The 14,176-nt window shown below is 39.2% G+C and overlaps 1 protein-coding gene across 1 annotated transcript in view; it reads left to right on the top strand.

The window, feature by feature from the left end:
* The window catches only part of LOC137502369 (zinc finger protein 555-like), a 136,321-nt gene that overhangs the window by 69,023 nt on the left and 53,122 nt on the right, over positions 1-14,176 (top strand). The window lies entirely within an intron of this gene.

Here is a 14,176-nt window from a genome sequence, read left to right as displayed (position 1 = left end):
GCTTGAATTGACAGTAATGGCACTATCGTGACTATGTGGTAATGGCTGCAGGTAACCATCCCTCCATTTTCAATCTACAAATGCACACAAAAAGTACCAACCTAACGAGCGTTACCACTTGGCGATTCCCTTCAACCTCTAATGCCAATACTTACCTGTTTATTGACGAAGAAAGTAGATCATATGATCACCTTTTCCTGAATAGTTTTACTTAAAATTTTCACAATGTTTGTTCACCTTGGTTATGCATTTTTTAAATAATCCATTACGAGCCACGCATATTTGCATATTTGCATATTTAGGTGACCCGAAGCACATAAGGACTGATGGTGTTATGCCGCTTCCTTCCACGAGGAAGGGTTGGCGGCCCTGGCTTACGTCACATACTCGCTGGTGTACCAAATGTGCTGTCTATAGAGGAGCAGGGGATGTATGACATTACAATAATTTGTCTTGTCCACGATGAAATGTTAAATAATTAAATTATTTGCGCATGCGCAGTAGCAAAAATTTGGACTTATGTTTTTGGATATTAATTCACTGTCTTTAGCACCCTATAATATCATCACCCCTCAGTCACTAAGTAAACATGGTTGCCATGTGCTCTCGGAATCATATATAATACTCTTCAGTGTCATATATGTCAGGTAATAGTACAAAAACCCAGTGTTTGCGCACCTCTACTCCCTCCTTGTACCCTAATGAATACGTCTTAATAAAATGTGACAGCGCCTTCAAGCGAATTGGCGATGTTCAGTTTGTGTACTGTAACCGAGATTCAAGAGCAGTTGTCATGAAGGAATGAAGGAAGGAGGCCAACAACGAGTGAAACATACTGTAACTCATACTTACATTCATCTTCATTATAGACTGTTATTCATCTGGGAGATATTGGGTTCGAATTTCACTGTCGGCAGCCCTGAAGATGCTTTTTCGTGGTTTCCCAATTTTCATTGCCATAAGACCTATCTGTGCCAGTGAGACGTAAAGCCACTAGCAAAAAAATACTTATGCCTTTCAGTGCTCATTTTGCAAGCCTCAGTTAATTTAAAACATATCCACAGTCCTCTATTTGTAACTAGAACTGTGGCCTTGTTTACTTCCATGCATCTGATCTTTAAATCATTACAAACTGACTGTAACCATAATCGTCTTGATCTTCCTCTACTTCTCTTACTTTCGCGACAGAGACCATTATTCTCCTGCGTAATCTATCCTCTATTCGCCTCACATGATCCCACCACCGAAGCTAGTGTATCCAACTTAGCCTACACTCAACCACTGATTGCACCTTCCCTTCCAAAATGCCAGTGAAAATGTTACTGGTTATAATGATCCTAAACCTTCTTGCTGTCTACTGCTTGGAACTTTTCTTAATGATATCCATGTTCTTCTGTATATAAATTTTGTTCACGGGGAGATTATATGCCCTTATTTGTCTCCAGACATTGTTAACTTTCTCTATAATATGGCTGTCCTAGGTGTACAGGTGCTTAGTTCACAACAGGTCAGATAGTGGTGTGTATCATCAAAAAATTCTAAACGGAATAACCAAAGGATCATCCATGCACTAATATTTCTAGGCTCACTTCATAACTATTAAATTAATGCATGTCTTTTATTTTTTTATTGAAGGGTAATTGCAAGGGTCTTCAGGAGATGATAAGAAAGAAGAACGTTGAGGACATGGAGGAATTAGTGTCACCTGGAGTGTGGTTATTGATACAGGGTGAGCTCAAGAAATTTTCACGACGGCCAGGTGGAAGGAGATGGTCTTCTTAACAGAAAACGTCCAAGAATGTACCGATTCCTTCAGTGCATAATGACTCTACCCAGTGAGAGGACTACGTTTACCTGTCCGGTATTATTAATGCCCTGGGGGGAATAAATTGAAATTTTATCAAATCCCTATTTCTCACCCGGCTACGCATTCCTGACACTCGGCTGACGAAAATTTCTGGGGAGAACACTGTTTATGACAAATTGTTTGTATTAAATTTGTAACAATAAAGCATAAGATAGGCATTTTGTCAAGCATCTGGTCTAGTGGTAACGATCAGCCTATAACTCCTCCGCATGTCCTAGTGGAGACTGACATGATGTTTAGGAATTAATTGAACCCCCTTTTCACATACTTCCGCACAATACTTGAAACACCATCTAACATTCTCAAAAAGAGTCAGGTCTTAGCGTGTGTTCCAATATTTGGCAACTCGATTGAAGTTAGGTACTATATATTTTCAGTTTTGAAGTATAATTTCATTGATCCTGTTTGTTGTGCCTTCTACTTCGTTCGTAGAGTACAAATATTTGCTTTTGGTGCTGTTTTGTTATATATATTTTGAGTTATTTTTGTGATTTTATATGATGTGAGTAGCCTGCTTGATGCTTGTGCAAGGTGAATTTATTTCATTCCAGGTTTCGTTTTTGTTTTTCAAGTTTTATTTGTTTTTTAGAGTATGGAGGGAAATTAGAATTATACGCATTATTAGTGTGAGGAAATAGTATTATGATCATGAACTTCTCTCACATTGAACTAGCGGATGCGAGTAAACACGCGCGTGCGCGTGTGTGTGTGTGCACGTGCATGTTTATGTGCTTCTTACCTGTTGTTTTGTGAATAAATAAACTCAAAATATAAACTGTGTGCGTTATGCTGTGTTTTACTTCTTCCTTGCATTCTCCTGTTTTCCATTCCCATAGTCTACATAAAAGTCGTGGGAAGGGTTCAACGAACGAAAGAATGTGGTTATGTGAGATCGTGATTTAGGTATGTATGGGCTTTCGGAGTTTTTGTATGAATTGTATTAACATTTTCAGTAATGAATGATGAATTTCTTATTTAATAGATGTAAACTTATATTAAAATGCGAACGCTGAAACAACGATACAGGCTAGCGTAATTAAAGGAACGCCAAAAAGCAGTACGGTAATTGAAATATACTTTCCAAGTAAAATAAACGGGAGAAGCTTATGATAATACTATCCTACCGAAATTCAATCATTATCTCTATCATAATTGAAATTTTAACAAAGTAATTGTCATTATCCAGTTTATTACGAGTTACTATTTGGTACTATCGTGGTACCGGTACTTATTTCCTTATGTTGGCAAAGGAAAAGATGCCTCTATATCTTCCATGACCAGTTTTCTCAGCAAACTTTATTATACAGGAGTGACAGATCTATTTCTCTTGAGGCTCTATAAGTCTTTAGAGAGCCCTAATTTCTCCTACAAGATCCTTGATAGTAACACTGCTGTAACCTGTAGGCTAACAGCACGCATTTCCGTCAGGGACCACCACCGTACAGAACTAGGATTTGTACAGCGACACTATTCAGATAACCTGGGCTAGAGCGACGTATCAAGTCGGTCGTGGCGTTGCCTACGAGATACACCGTTGCCTACATTATAATACAAGGCCTGGAAATAGAGCCCGTAAAACGCTATGGAAGTGGTTACACTGAAGTTCAATGCCGGGCCGCTAGGATCGCTTTCTTGCCCCCCTGTGTACCGGGTTCGCGCCTTTAAACGTGTTCATTAACTGAGTTGGTTGTGAATGTATTATGTATTCGTCTGATGTTAAGCATTCGCAGTTCCAGTCATGGTTTATTCACGAGAAATTAAAGGTAGTGGAATTTCGTTTCACAAGTTTCCAGTGAATGTTCAATGTTCGAATCATTATACGGAGGAAGTACGCATGAGATACGAATTCAAGCTGATCGAAGTAGGCCTCTGTTCCTAAGTTTTGATCCGAGTTCATCATAAGAATCGGGCGATCCCAAAATTTGTCATTGGACTTTTTTGTAAACAATGCTACCGTGACCGGCGATCATTTGAGAGGCATCTTCAAACTCAGAAATCTTAAATTAGGAAACCAACGAGGAAAATAATTTGCCCAACAAATTTGGCGAAAATGAATGTAGCAAGAGCTAAAAATATTGTATTTTCCCCTGAAACAATCTCTGGTTTGAAAAGTATGGAGGTGGTTTGTCCCGAGAGCATTAAATACAGTTTAAAATAAGCCATTTGTTTTATGGAGCATTTTATGAAATTGCTCGATGCGCATGACGTCTGCATCACCTCACATGGGACATATTCCAGGAACGAAAACAAACGAGCATCTTTTAACCGGGTGAGTTGGTCGTACGGTTCGGGCGCGCGGCTGTGAGCTTGCATCCGGGAGATAGTGGGTTCGAATCCCACTGTCGGCAGCCCTGAAGATTGTTTTCCGTGGTTTCCCATTTTGACATCAGGCAAATGCTGGGGCTGTACCTTAATAAAGGCCACGGCCGCTTCCTTCCAACTCCTAGGCCTTTCCTCTCCCATCGTCGCCATAATACCTATCTGTGTCGGTGCGACGTAAAGCCACCAGCAAAAAAAAAAAAAAAAAAAAAAAAAAAAAAAGCATCTTTTAGTACTGAAGATGAACACCTCAGTTGGTTAATTAATGATTTCCTGTCATAGATTAAGAAACTTCAAATACATTAAAAGAAAGTAAAAAAGATTCATGAGAGAAATGTATCAGGCATAGATCTTGACTACCCAATCCACTGTGGCCTGCGTAAAATACCTCATAAGTATACATTTGCATTATGCATTGACGAGAAACCTAACGAGCTATGACATCGAGCTCTTCTTCAGCTACCTAAGACGCCAAGCGGAATACAATGACATTACGGTTCGTGTGGCAAAAGAAAAAACAGACTGTAAAGGCTGTTTAGAACATATCTCTTCTCCAGCTACTCAAAGTCCAACATTGTGTCTTATTCGTTTTCAAGATCGAGGAGCCCTAAGATACCGAAAATCATCGTCTGTGGCGCTTCACTGAACGACGGAATTTGTCACCTCCGATACGCAGTACTTGCCCCGAAGAGAGTTACTTAAAAGTTTACATATATTTTTTCGAAAGACAAGTTCCACAGTGAAATTAAGTGTGGAAAGTGTAAAGGCGACAAACTACCTCTTTTTCCACTATGAAAATTTCTGAGACCTCTGTTAGACAACATTGCTTTGAGCCACTCAAGTAGAAGAGAGAAAGTTTTAAACTTGATAAGAAGCCCCTCAGAAGGAAAGCTTTGAAACTTCAATGACATATCCAAGCCAATGCAGCACCGCTCTATAAATAAAGTACTGTCAATACTCGCAAAAACATTCAGTTCTTTTTATTTAGGATATAATTTACTTATTGACATATACGGCCATGCGAATACAAGGGGGCAAGGACGCGATCCTAGCGGTTGAATGGTGAACTAGGAAGCAACCCGTTTCCAGGAGTGCATTTCAAGGCCTTGTATTTTAGCTTAGGCAACGGATACACACGGCCGGGAAATACAGCACACTAGACTCGTCCTCGAGATACTTCCGGCAACTGCCGCTAGAGTTCACTTTACTGATCTGTCTCACCCGCTCATTGCAACACGTTCGAATATGAAAAACTATAACAATTCATTAAAACTAGTAATTTCAGAAGGCAGCAAACGGATATGAGATCAAAGATAGACCAAGAGCAATTGTTTGAGTTATTTTCTACAACGTATTTCTTACAATATGCTTAAACGAAATAAGTAATTCACGAAAGAAGCAGAGAAATCTGATGGTAAGGTTGTCACTTCTTACCCATTCCTTTAATTGTGCCTCAGAGTATCCGATAAGCGGATCGAGATTGCTGTCATAAATAACTTTGAGTTTAATCGCCCTTTCACCAATTATCAGCGATCCAATCTTTTCCTCCGCACATCTGATATTTTGACATTCGTATTGAAGCCGCTGTTTGGTGAGCGATGTTATATGCCCGTTACGCAAATATTTAGCGTTGTTTCACTGTATTTCTCTTTTTTCTTGCCGTAAAATTAAATTTGTGTTCACCTCTGTGGTGTAGTGGTTAGTGTGATTAGATGTCACCTCCGGACGTCCGGGTTCGATTCCCGGCCCTGCCACGAAATTTGAAAAGTGGTACGAGGGGTGGAACAGGGTCCACTCAGCCTCAGGAGGTCAACTGATTAGGGGTGAGTTCGATTCCCACCTCAGCCATCCTCGAAGTGGTTTTCCGTAGTTTCCCACTTCTCCTCCAGGCAAATGCCAGGATAGTACCTAACTTAAGACCACGGCCGCTTCCTTCCCTCTTCCTGCCTGTCCTTTCCAATCTTCCCATCCCTCCACAAGTCCCCTGTTCAGTATAGCAGGTGAGGCTGCCTGGGCGAGGTACTGGTCATCCTCCCCAGCTGTATTCCCCGGCCCAAAGTCTAGTGCTCCAGGACACTACCTTGAGCGGTAGAGGTGGGATCCCTCGTTGAGTCCGAGGGAAAAACCGGCCCTGGAAGGTAAACGGATGAAGGAAGAAGAAGAAAATTACATTCGTTCTAACAGGAATAAAGCTCCTAAATGACCAATTTTAGCATGCTTTTCGATTTGGTTTGCTTTTTGGTCAAGTTCAGATACCGTAAAACTTTTTTTCTGATTTCATTACCCGTATCCTACTTCTCAATTTACAGATTATTTTCTGTAATCTGGTATTTAATTTTCTCACCGTATATTTTTTAGATTTAACAGAGATACTCGTAGACTTTCCTTGATATAGAAACGAGACTTGTACTCCTTTTCCGTTTGTGGCTGACGTATGAAGATATGGTATGTTAATCGTTATCCGAATCGGAACTTTTAATAAATTTTGATGGCAGTACATCATTTTTGGGAGCTGGACGCTTCCTGCGTTTGATATTTTCCTGTTTGTGAACAGGATACAATGAAAACAGAAGGAAATTTGATTGATGTGTTTACAATGGAATCTGTTTTATGAGAAGAATTGCTAGGTACCTAAAGAGATCCTACTATATCATATCGCCTTGCCTAGAAATAGTTTGCTTCCATTTCTCCCTTAAACCGCACTCGACCGGGCGAGTTGGCCGTGCGTGTAGAGGCGCGCGGCTGTGAGCTTGCATCCGGGAGATAGTAGGTTCGAATCCCACTATCGGCAGCCCTGAAGATGGTTTTCCATGGTTTCCCATTTTCACACCAGGCAAAAGCTGGGGCTGTACCTTAATTAAGGCCACGGCCGCTTCCTTCCAACTCCTAGGCCTTTCCTATCCCATCGTCGCCATAAGACCTATCTGTGTCGGTGCGACGTAAAGCCTGTAGCAAAAACAAAAAAACAAAAACGCACTCGGAAGGGAAACTATGGAACTATGGAATTTTCATGCTTTTTTAGTGTCATCTGAAATACAGAGAGGTACACAACAGTGCACCTTCTTCTCAACCTCACAGACACTCACCGACAGAAACAATATTCACAATAAATTGCACAAAATCAACACAGCACCACAATTACTCTGCATATCGCAATGTTGAAGTCCACCAAGAACTGAACGGAAACCTGACATCTAGCGGCCAAACTGTGAACACGGTCGGGCCGCTTTTTCAGCGACAAATTAGTAGCTATAGCCAAATAGCTTAATTTGCTATAGCTAACTAGCTATGTCCCGGCCTTGTATATCTCGTAGGCAGGTTACCAGATGTGGAGCAGGTTCTAAGTAACTGGAGAACTTTTAATAATCATTAAAAAAAAAAAAAAAAACCACCAGGTAGGTGGTAGAGTAATCGTATAGAGAAGTAAAAGTGGAAATAGTTTCTTATAACTATTACGTTCTTAAATCTTCCGAAACTAATTTTGAATACATTAATGTATAAACTACCTGGGAAAGGGAAAGACATCATACCGACGGCCTAGTTATAATACCACGTATCTGACAATGCTCTTCCTATCCATTATCCATTAATATCTTTAAGACTGGTCACGCCTTTCAGCCACATATGAATATCGAGCTCATTAGAAAGATTTTCGGGCCGATGACCTGGATATTAGGCCCCTTTAAATAATGAGAACAATTTTTGTTGTGTTCATTTACCTATGCTTACGCGTAACTGAAAATGAACCTCAAGTATGATACATTAATCTGTAGAAGGGCGTAAATACGACATACAAACTATAGTGCTATTAAAACAATGTGCGTGTTCTGACAGCTCTCAGCGTGGTAGTAGGAGGTGGCAGTTACTATGGCAACCGGTACACGCCTCCCGTTTCAGCCAATCCCAGCTCGGCATGCACTCTCCCTTTTCCTACCCCCGCTGTCTGAAAGCTTCGTGAGGCGGTCGGTCCGAGTTCCACATTGCCAATATAGTATACCGTAACACATGTGGCTGGGCTAACAATGTCTACTTTGAGAGATATCATTGTCTGTATAGTGTGTTTTTTAAATCAACTAAATATTATAGTGCTATTGTGTTCGTGTTAATAAGTGTATCGTTATCGAGGCTGGCATTCTAGTGTAGTGTAAATTATAGTATTGTGTAGTATAGTGTAATTTTAACACCGTCTCATTTACTGAATTCAAAATGTTGCAACCCGTTCAGAGCGCCGCTAAACACCGAGGGCGACCTAGAATTCATTCACCTAGAAAAAAGGCAAGCGTAATGGAGAGGCATGGCTTCGCTATACGTGGTCAAGTTCGCGATGTGGTATGTGCCTTACGGGAATATTTTGAGGCTGAAGGGAAAAATGGAGGCCCACTGATAGACGTTAACAAAGTTGTAGAAAGAACAGCAGCAGCTTTAAAATTTCTCAAGCTACAGTAATTAGAATAGGGAAAGAAAAAGAAAAGAAAGAAAAGGAGCCTTGGGAAGAAGGTGAAGGGGAGAGGGAGTGGATGTAATTGGACCATCACATGACAGGTTATCAACACCGGGCAAAACCCGACTCATTAAAGCCTATGAGGAAGGCGAATGAGGAGTTTGTCTTACGATATTTGAGCTGATAAAATTACTGCTGAGCCATCTTGGAATAATAGCAACGATATTTAACGTTTTTCTAACTCTTTCATGATCGCCGTTGATGGATATTATTTTCCATTTAACGTTTTTCTAACTCTTTCATGATCGCCGTTAATGGATATTATTTTCCGCAGAGCCTAGCGCAGAACGAGAGCTGTTGACTGTGATGTAGTAACTCATGCCGGATCATGTGGCAACACAGCGCTCCCACTCCTTTGTTCGGCGCCACGTGCTGCGAACTGTCAGAACACGCACATTGTTTTAATAGCACTATAATCGTACAGTTCGGTACGTTAAGGTTTGAAATTATAATAGGAGTTTCTTACATCTTCAGTTTTTACATAAGTCGAAGCGTTTATGGTTTAAGAGATATGTTAAAATTATATTTCTTTTAGTCCATTTCTCAAAAAAAGAAAACGAGAATGGTTTCTGCTTCGAACTGGACGTCATGGAATTGTGTTCTTGGGAAGTACAGGCAGCTAACCCAGAAGATTGCAGTTTCTGTGTTGTTCGAAGTTTGTAACTCATGAATTCAATTCTTAAAAATTTATAATACAGAGTTATTTGTATGGCAGGATTAGTAGCTGTGGGAAATTCTTTCTTCTACTGGCTGTTATTGGAAATTTACTTTTAATTTGTGATGTTTATTTTTTGATTGAAAATGGTGTAGTTCTAGTTGCTTGAGAGGGTTAAAGTTGGAATTGTTGTACAACTAGGTTATAATTTTCAACTGGAAAAAGAGATAGAAACAGAAATTGTAAACCTGTCTATCCTTAAGCCTAATTCACAAAGGAGTAGTTTACTAGGGTCAAGTACGTGAAGCAAGTCAACTTCAGACAAATCAACTTGAAAACAGGGCATGTGATTTTTTTTCTCGAGGTTTTTAGTATATTTGCTTGTATATAATAATGAATGCTTCTAACAGTAAGTTTCGTAATTCATGCAATAGTAATATACATGCTTGTATTTGTCCACTTGGCATCTCCACTTCAGTTAACTGAATGTATATTCACAGACTTACTAGTGAATTTGCAATACTGCATTATGCCACTGAAATTCATGCACGCTTCTAAAAACAGTTGTCCTGTGCTTTCCCTGTCTGAATAAAAGTATTTGCTTCAAGTATATCATTTTTAAGTACTTGTCTCAGTAAATTATCCATGAGCGAATTAGGCTTTAAACCCCAGGCAAAAACTCAAAATGCGATAGGATGACTGGAGAAATACCTGGGATAAGTAATGGAAGTATTGTTCAGCTTCTTGGTTAAATGGTCATCATAGCAGCCTTCATTTCAAAGCGTCCTAGTTTTGGCTCTCAGTCATGCCAGAGATTATTCTCCTGGGTATCTAAGTTCATCTTAATACACACTTCGTGCCTGTTCATTTACACCCAACACACTACCAACTACTACAGAAACATGCAATACTTGAATATGTGTTTCAACAAAGGTGACATCAGAAAGGGCATTCAGTTATTAGACAGGACCAAGTAAATATATATCACACCCGCAAGCTCACTAGAATGTTGGGAATGTTAATGAAAGTTATCTAAATAAAGATAATGTTGTTCTACACCTCAAAATGAATAAGGCCAAGTCTCATCAAGCTCTTGAAGCTTGGAGTTGCTGGGTAGGCTTGTGAGTAGTGTACACTGTGCAGTTTAGTATGATGTACAACCCTACATCCATCATAATCTTTTTTAGTCCATTCTTTTCGTTTACCGGTAGCTTTGTTCTTCAAAGAGTTGGAACACCACAATTTTTCTTCTGAGGGTTAATAGTTACCTAAACCTATGGACATCAAATTGGGTGGGTGAGGAAAACTGTGCTGTCATCAGATACATGAATGGCGAAGCGACAAATGCTTGAGATTACAGACTATAAATCTATAATCTATAAATCTATGAAGACTATAAATAGATGTTTCATTCCAGGCTTGTGTCAATATCATACTCTCATATGTTATACCTGTTGTGCAACCCCCTCTCAGACTGATTCTGATGCTTCCATCAGCTTGTGCTTCAGATGCTAGCACTGTACTGTATATGGTGAGCCATCTAGTGACAAATGAACATACCACTTTCACTTCTATTATTAACGTCTAAATTCAAACTTCATTCTTGGAGAATTCTTTCTTGTGATCAGTCAAGATTTTCTTCTGAAAACGCAGAGCAAAGTTCTCTGCAAAACGTAAAGAATTTCACCTTATTTTCTTGACACTGCATAAGCCCAAAAGCCTATATAATGTCGATAAGTATGGGCCGTGAAAGCATCGAGGGTAACATATATTGTGTATCTAATTTTTTTTAAACATACATATTGTATGTATAATATTTTAAATTTGTAATACGTATCTTACTAAGGATGACCCTATGCCAGGTCGAAACATGTCCATGTAAAATTTCATCATAATTGGATGTAAATATTGTAGTACTGACTAGGAGGATAATCAACATAATTATTTTGTAAGAAATGGTGGAGAGTCGATTATCTCTGAGCACGGATTGGCAACGCTGATCATGCATTGCTCTCTAGTTGATGCCGCTTCACTCTATGTCACCTTATCTGAGTCATGAGTCATTCTCTGTCAAGCAGCTTTTGAGGATGCACCGTGAGTGCAATTAAAGATCGATAGTGAATGTATTCAATATGATGTTTCTTCAGGTCTGTTATCTGAAGAGGAGAAAGTGCAAGAAAGGAACAAGAAACACCTCTGAAGCATCTGAAAGGGCCTAAGAAGAAGGATTTAGCCAGCCAAACAAAATTGGTAATTGTGGATGTATTGGAATATGTGTAGAAGTTGGCTGACTCACATTTTTGCAGATTGTAAGGCTAAGAAATGACTGCAGTAATATTACCCTTTGTTCAGTCCAGAGATGTGTTAAAGAAGCGAAATATCCAACTAAAAAACAAAAAAAAATTCATCTCTAAGGAAAGGCTATGTGAAGGAGAAAGAATTAGTGTATTTATTGATTTTTACTGTGATATAGCTAGGCAAACTGTGTTAGAATTTTATGACACTGGGGAATTTCCTGCAGCAGAAAAACTATGTAAACAGACAGCTCAGAGGGAATTTTTGGTTTTAGTAGAAGTGTACATTCAGTACGACGAGTGGTGCTCAATTTAGGCTTCACATACAAGAGGTCTAACAGTGAAAGATAATTCCTGCTAGAAAGACAGGGCATTGTCGTAGGTCGTGCACAAATTTTTGAGGAAAATATATGACCTGTAACATGAACAATACCGCAGGCATTGTATTTAATTTAGATGAGATTTGGGTTAAACTGTTGCACAGTAACAGTCAATTTATCAAAATTCAGATAAGAGTGGTGGATTGAAGGTGCCCACTGTGGAAGGTTTGTTTGCAACACTGGTGTTATTAAAGGTTTTATACCCCAGTGTAAGTACCTATCCAAGAAGAATGGCATGGGCTTCCACTTGGAAATGAACCAGGCATCCTTAAAAAAAGTGGTTGATAGAAGACCTGCTATTAAAATGGAAAGAACCTTCTGTAATAGTTAATGGACAATGTTCTGTATCATTCAGCCTCACTTGAAAAAGTACCCACACAAGCTGGGAGAAGAAACAAACTCATGAGCGGTTCCCGATGAGAAATATATCTTTTAGTGAACTAGAAACTGAAGCTGTACTTTTCAAAAATGTTGCTCCCTTCAAAGTAGAAAAGAAGTACGAGCTTGATGAATTAGGTCTTTCATGGAGCCATGAAGTAGTAGGGTTGCTTCCCTACCACTGCCAAAACAACCCAGTTGAATTGATTTGGGCTCAAGCCAAGAGAGAAGAAGACCTTCATATTAACGATGCTGCATATTGGGAAAAATGCTTCATAATGCAGAAATTCTTGAAGGAGATGATTGGGTCAAGGAAATAATAAGGGATGAAAGATAGGAGCTGTTCATCATCATCATCTACAGATAGAGAGATGACTGAAGGGAGTGGGTTAAGAAATAGTAGACTGCCTTGAAGCTAGAAAACAACTCTTAATATATTGTAAATTAATGTAAACTTATTCTTTAAAGTGCTTTCTCTATATTATACACTCCAGTATATAGTATTCAAATATTTAAATTTATATTGTGAACTATAAACAAATATTCCAATAAAACTGATACATATTAATATGTAATCCAAAAGTACTTAACAAGTCCTGCCTTGGCACGAGTCCCAGATGACCTCAGCTAGCGATGTTTAGCCTATGTGATCACTTTCTTTGCCATTTTCCTGGAAAACTACAAGTCCCACAGAAACATGTTTCAGGTAAAAAGTTTAAGTCAGGCTATTTGCTACATTTTCCTCACAGACAAAATTTTATTGGCTCAAGAAACACAAACATGGCTACTAACTGACATTTCCATTACATGATTGTATGGGTTTAAAAATACTTATTGAAATTTGTATTCTTAAAAATTATTTTAGTGGTTTGAATGAAATATAGTTGTACCACTGAAATCAGCAATCTTTCCTGAAGCTTGTTGTAAGTTTGTTTTGGAACATTATATGAGGTAACATCAGGAGCTTGGGAGAGAACAATTCTGCTTCATGCTTCGAAATGATGTGTTCAATGTTAGACATTTCTTCGCCACTTGCTATATAACCTTGGCAACAGCGTAATTTCTCTGACCCGCCTAATTTGATGGTTGCAATTTTAGTTTCATTTCCCACTTTAAACAGTTGCGACCAATGGTAATGTGGACTGAGATTATATATATAGTATGTGAGGTTATGAGGGCCATTGTGCTGCCTCGATCCGTTGTTGCTTGTGAGCATCAGGAAGCAAAGTTGGCACGCATCTTGCACAGACTTTTTAATACTGCAAAACATCTGACAGGATCATTGCATAGTGGAGTATCCAGTTTCGATACTGGGAGGCAGTTGATATATTATCTCTTCGTCCAACACATTTTGAACTGCAGCAGGGGCTGCATTGTCTGTAGCGGTAATGGGCCTGCTGTTGCACTCATCATGCGCACTTTGCTGTCCTTCCATGAACCATGAACTTCAGTGTCGAACCATTTGGATGCTCTTGCATGCTTAAGCATAAACACATATAAAATTGCGATGAGTATCAATAACCATTTCAGTTTTCACAGTGAAAAAGTGAATAACAGAAGGGAGTGCACAAGCGGACATGCTTTCACGTGGTAGCTCCATACGCATACGCCGAGCCAGCATGTGTTCTTGAAAGTCAAGCGCATCCACCATACCCCAGTGAAAGTTCCTACAGTACCAACTTAATTTTAAAATGTGGTTTACAGAGAAAAAAGCAGGGAAACTCATTTATTGAATGGCTTTTGTATTATTATCAGTATTTGAGTCAGTAGTTGGTAAGATTA

Source organism: Anabrus simplex, chromosome 10, assembly GCF_040414725.1.
Source record: "Anabrus simplex isolate iqAnaSimp1 chromosome 10, ASM4041472v1, whole genome shotgun sequence".
NCBI classification, from domain to species: Eukaryota; Metazoa; Arthropoda; class Insecta; order Orthoptera; family Tettigoniidae; genus Anabrus; species Anabrus simplex.
Note: the sequence above shows the minus strand (reverse complement) of the source record. Positions and strands in the feature narration are given on the sequence as shown.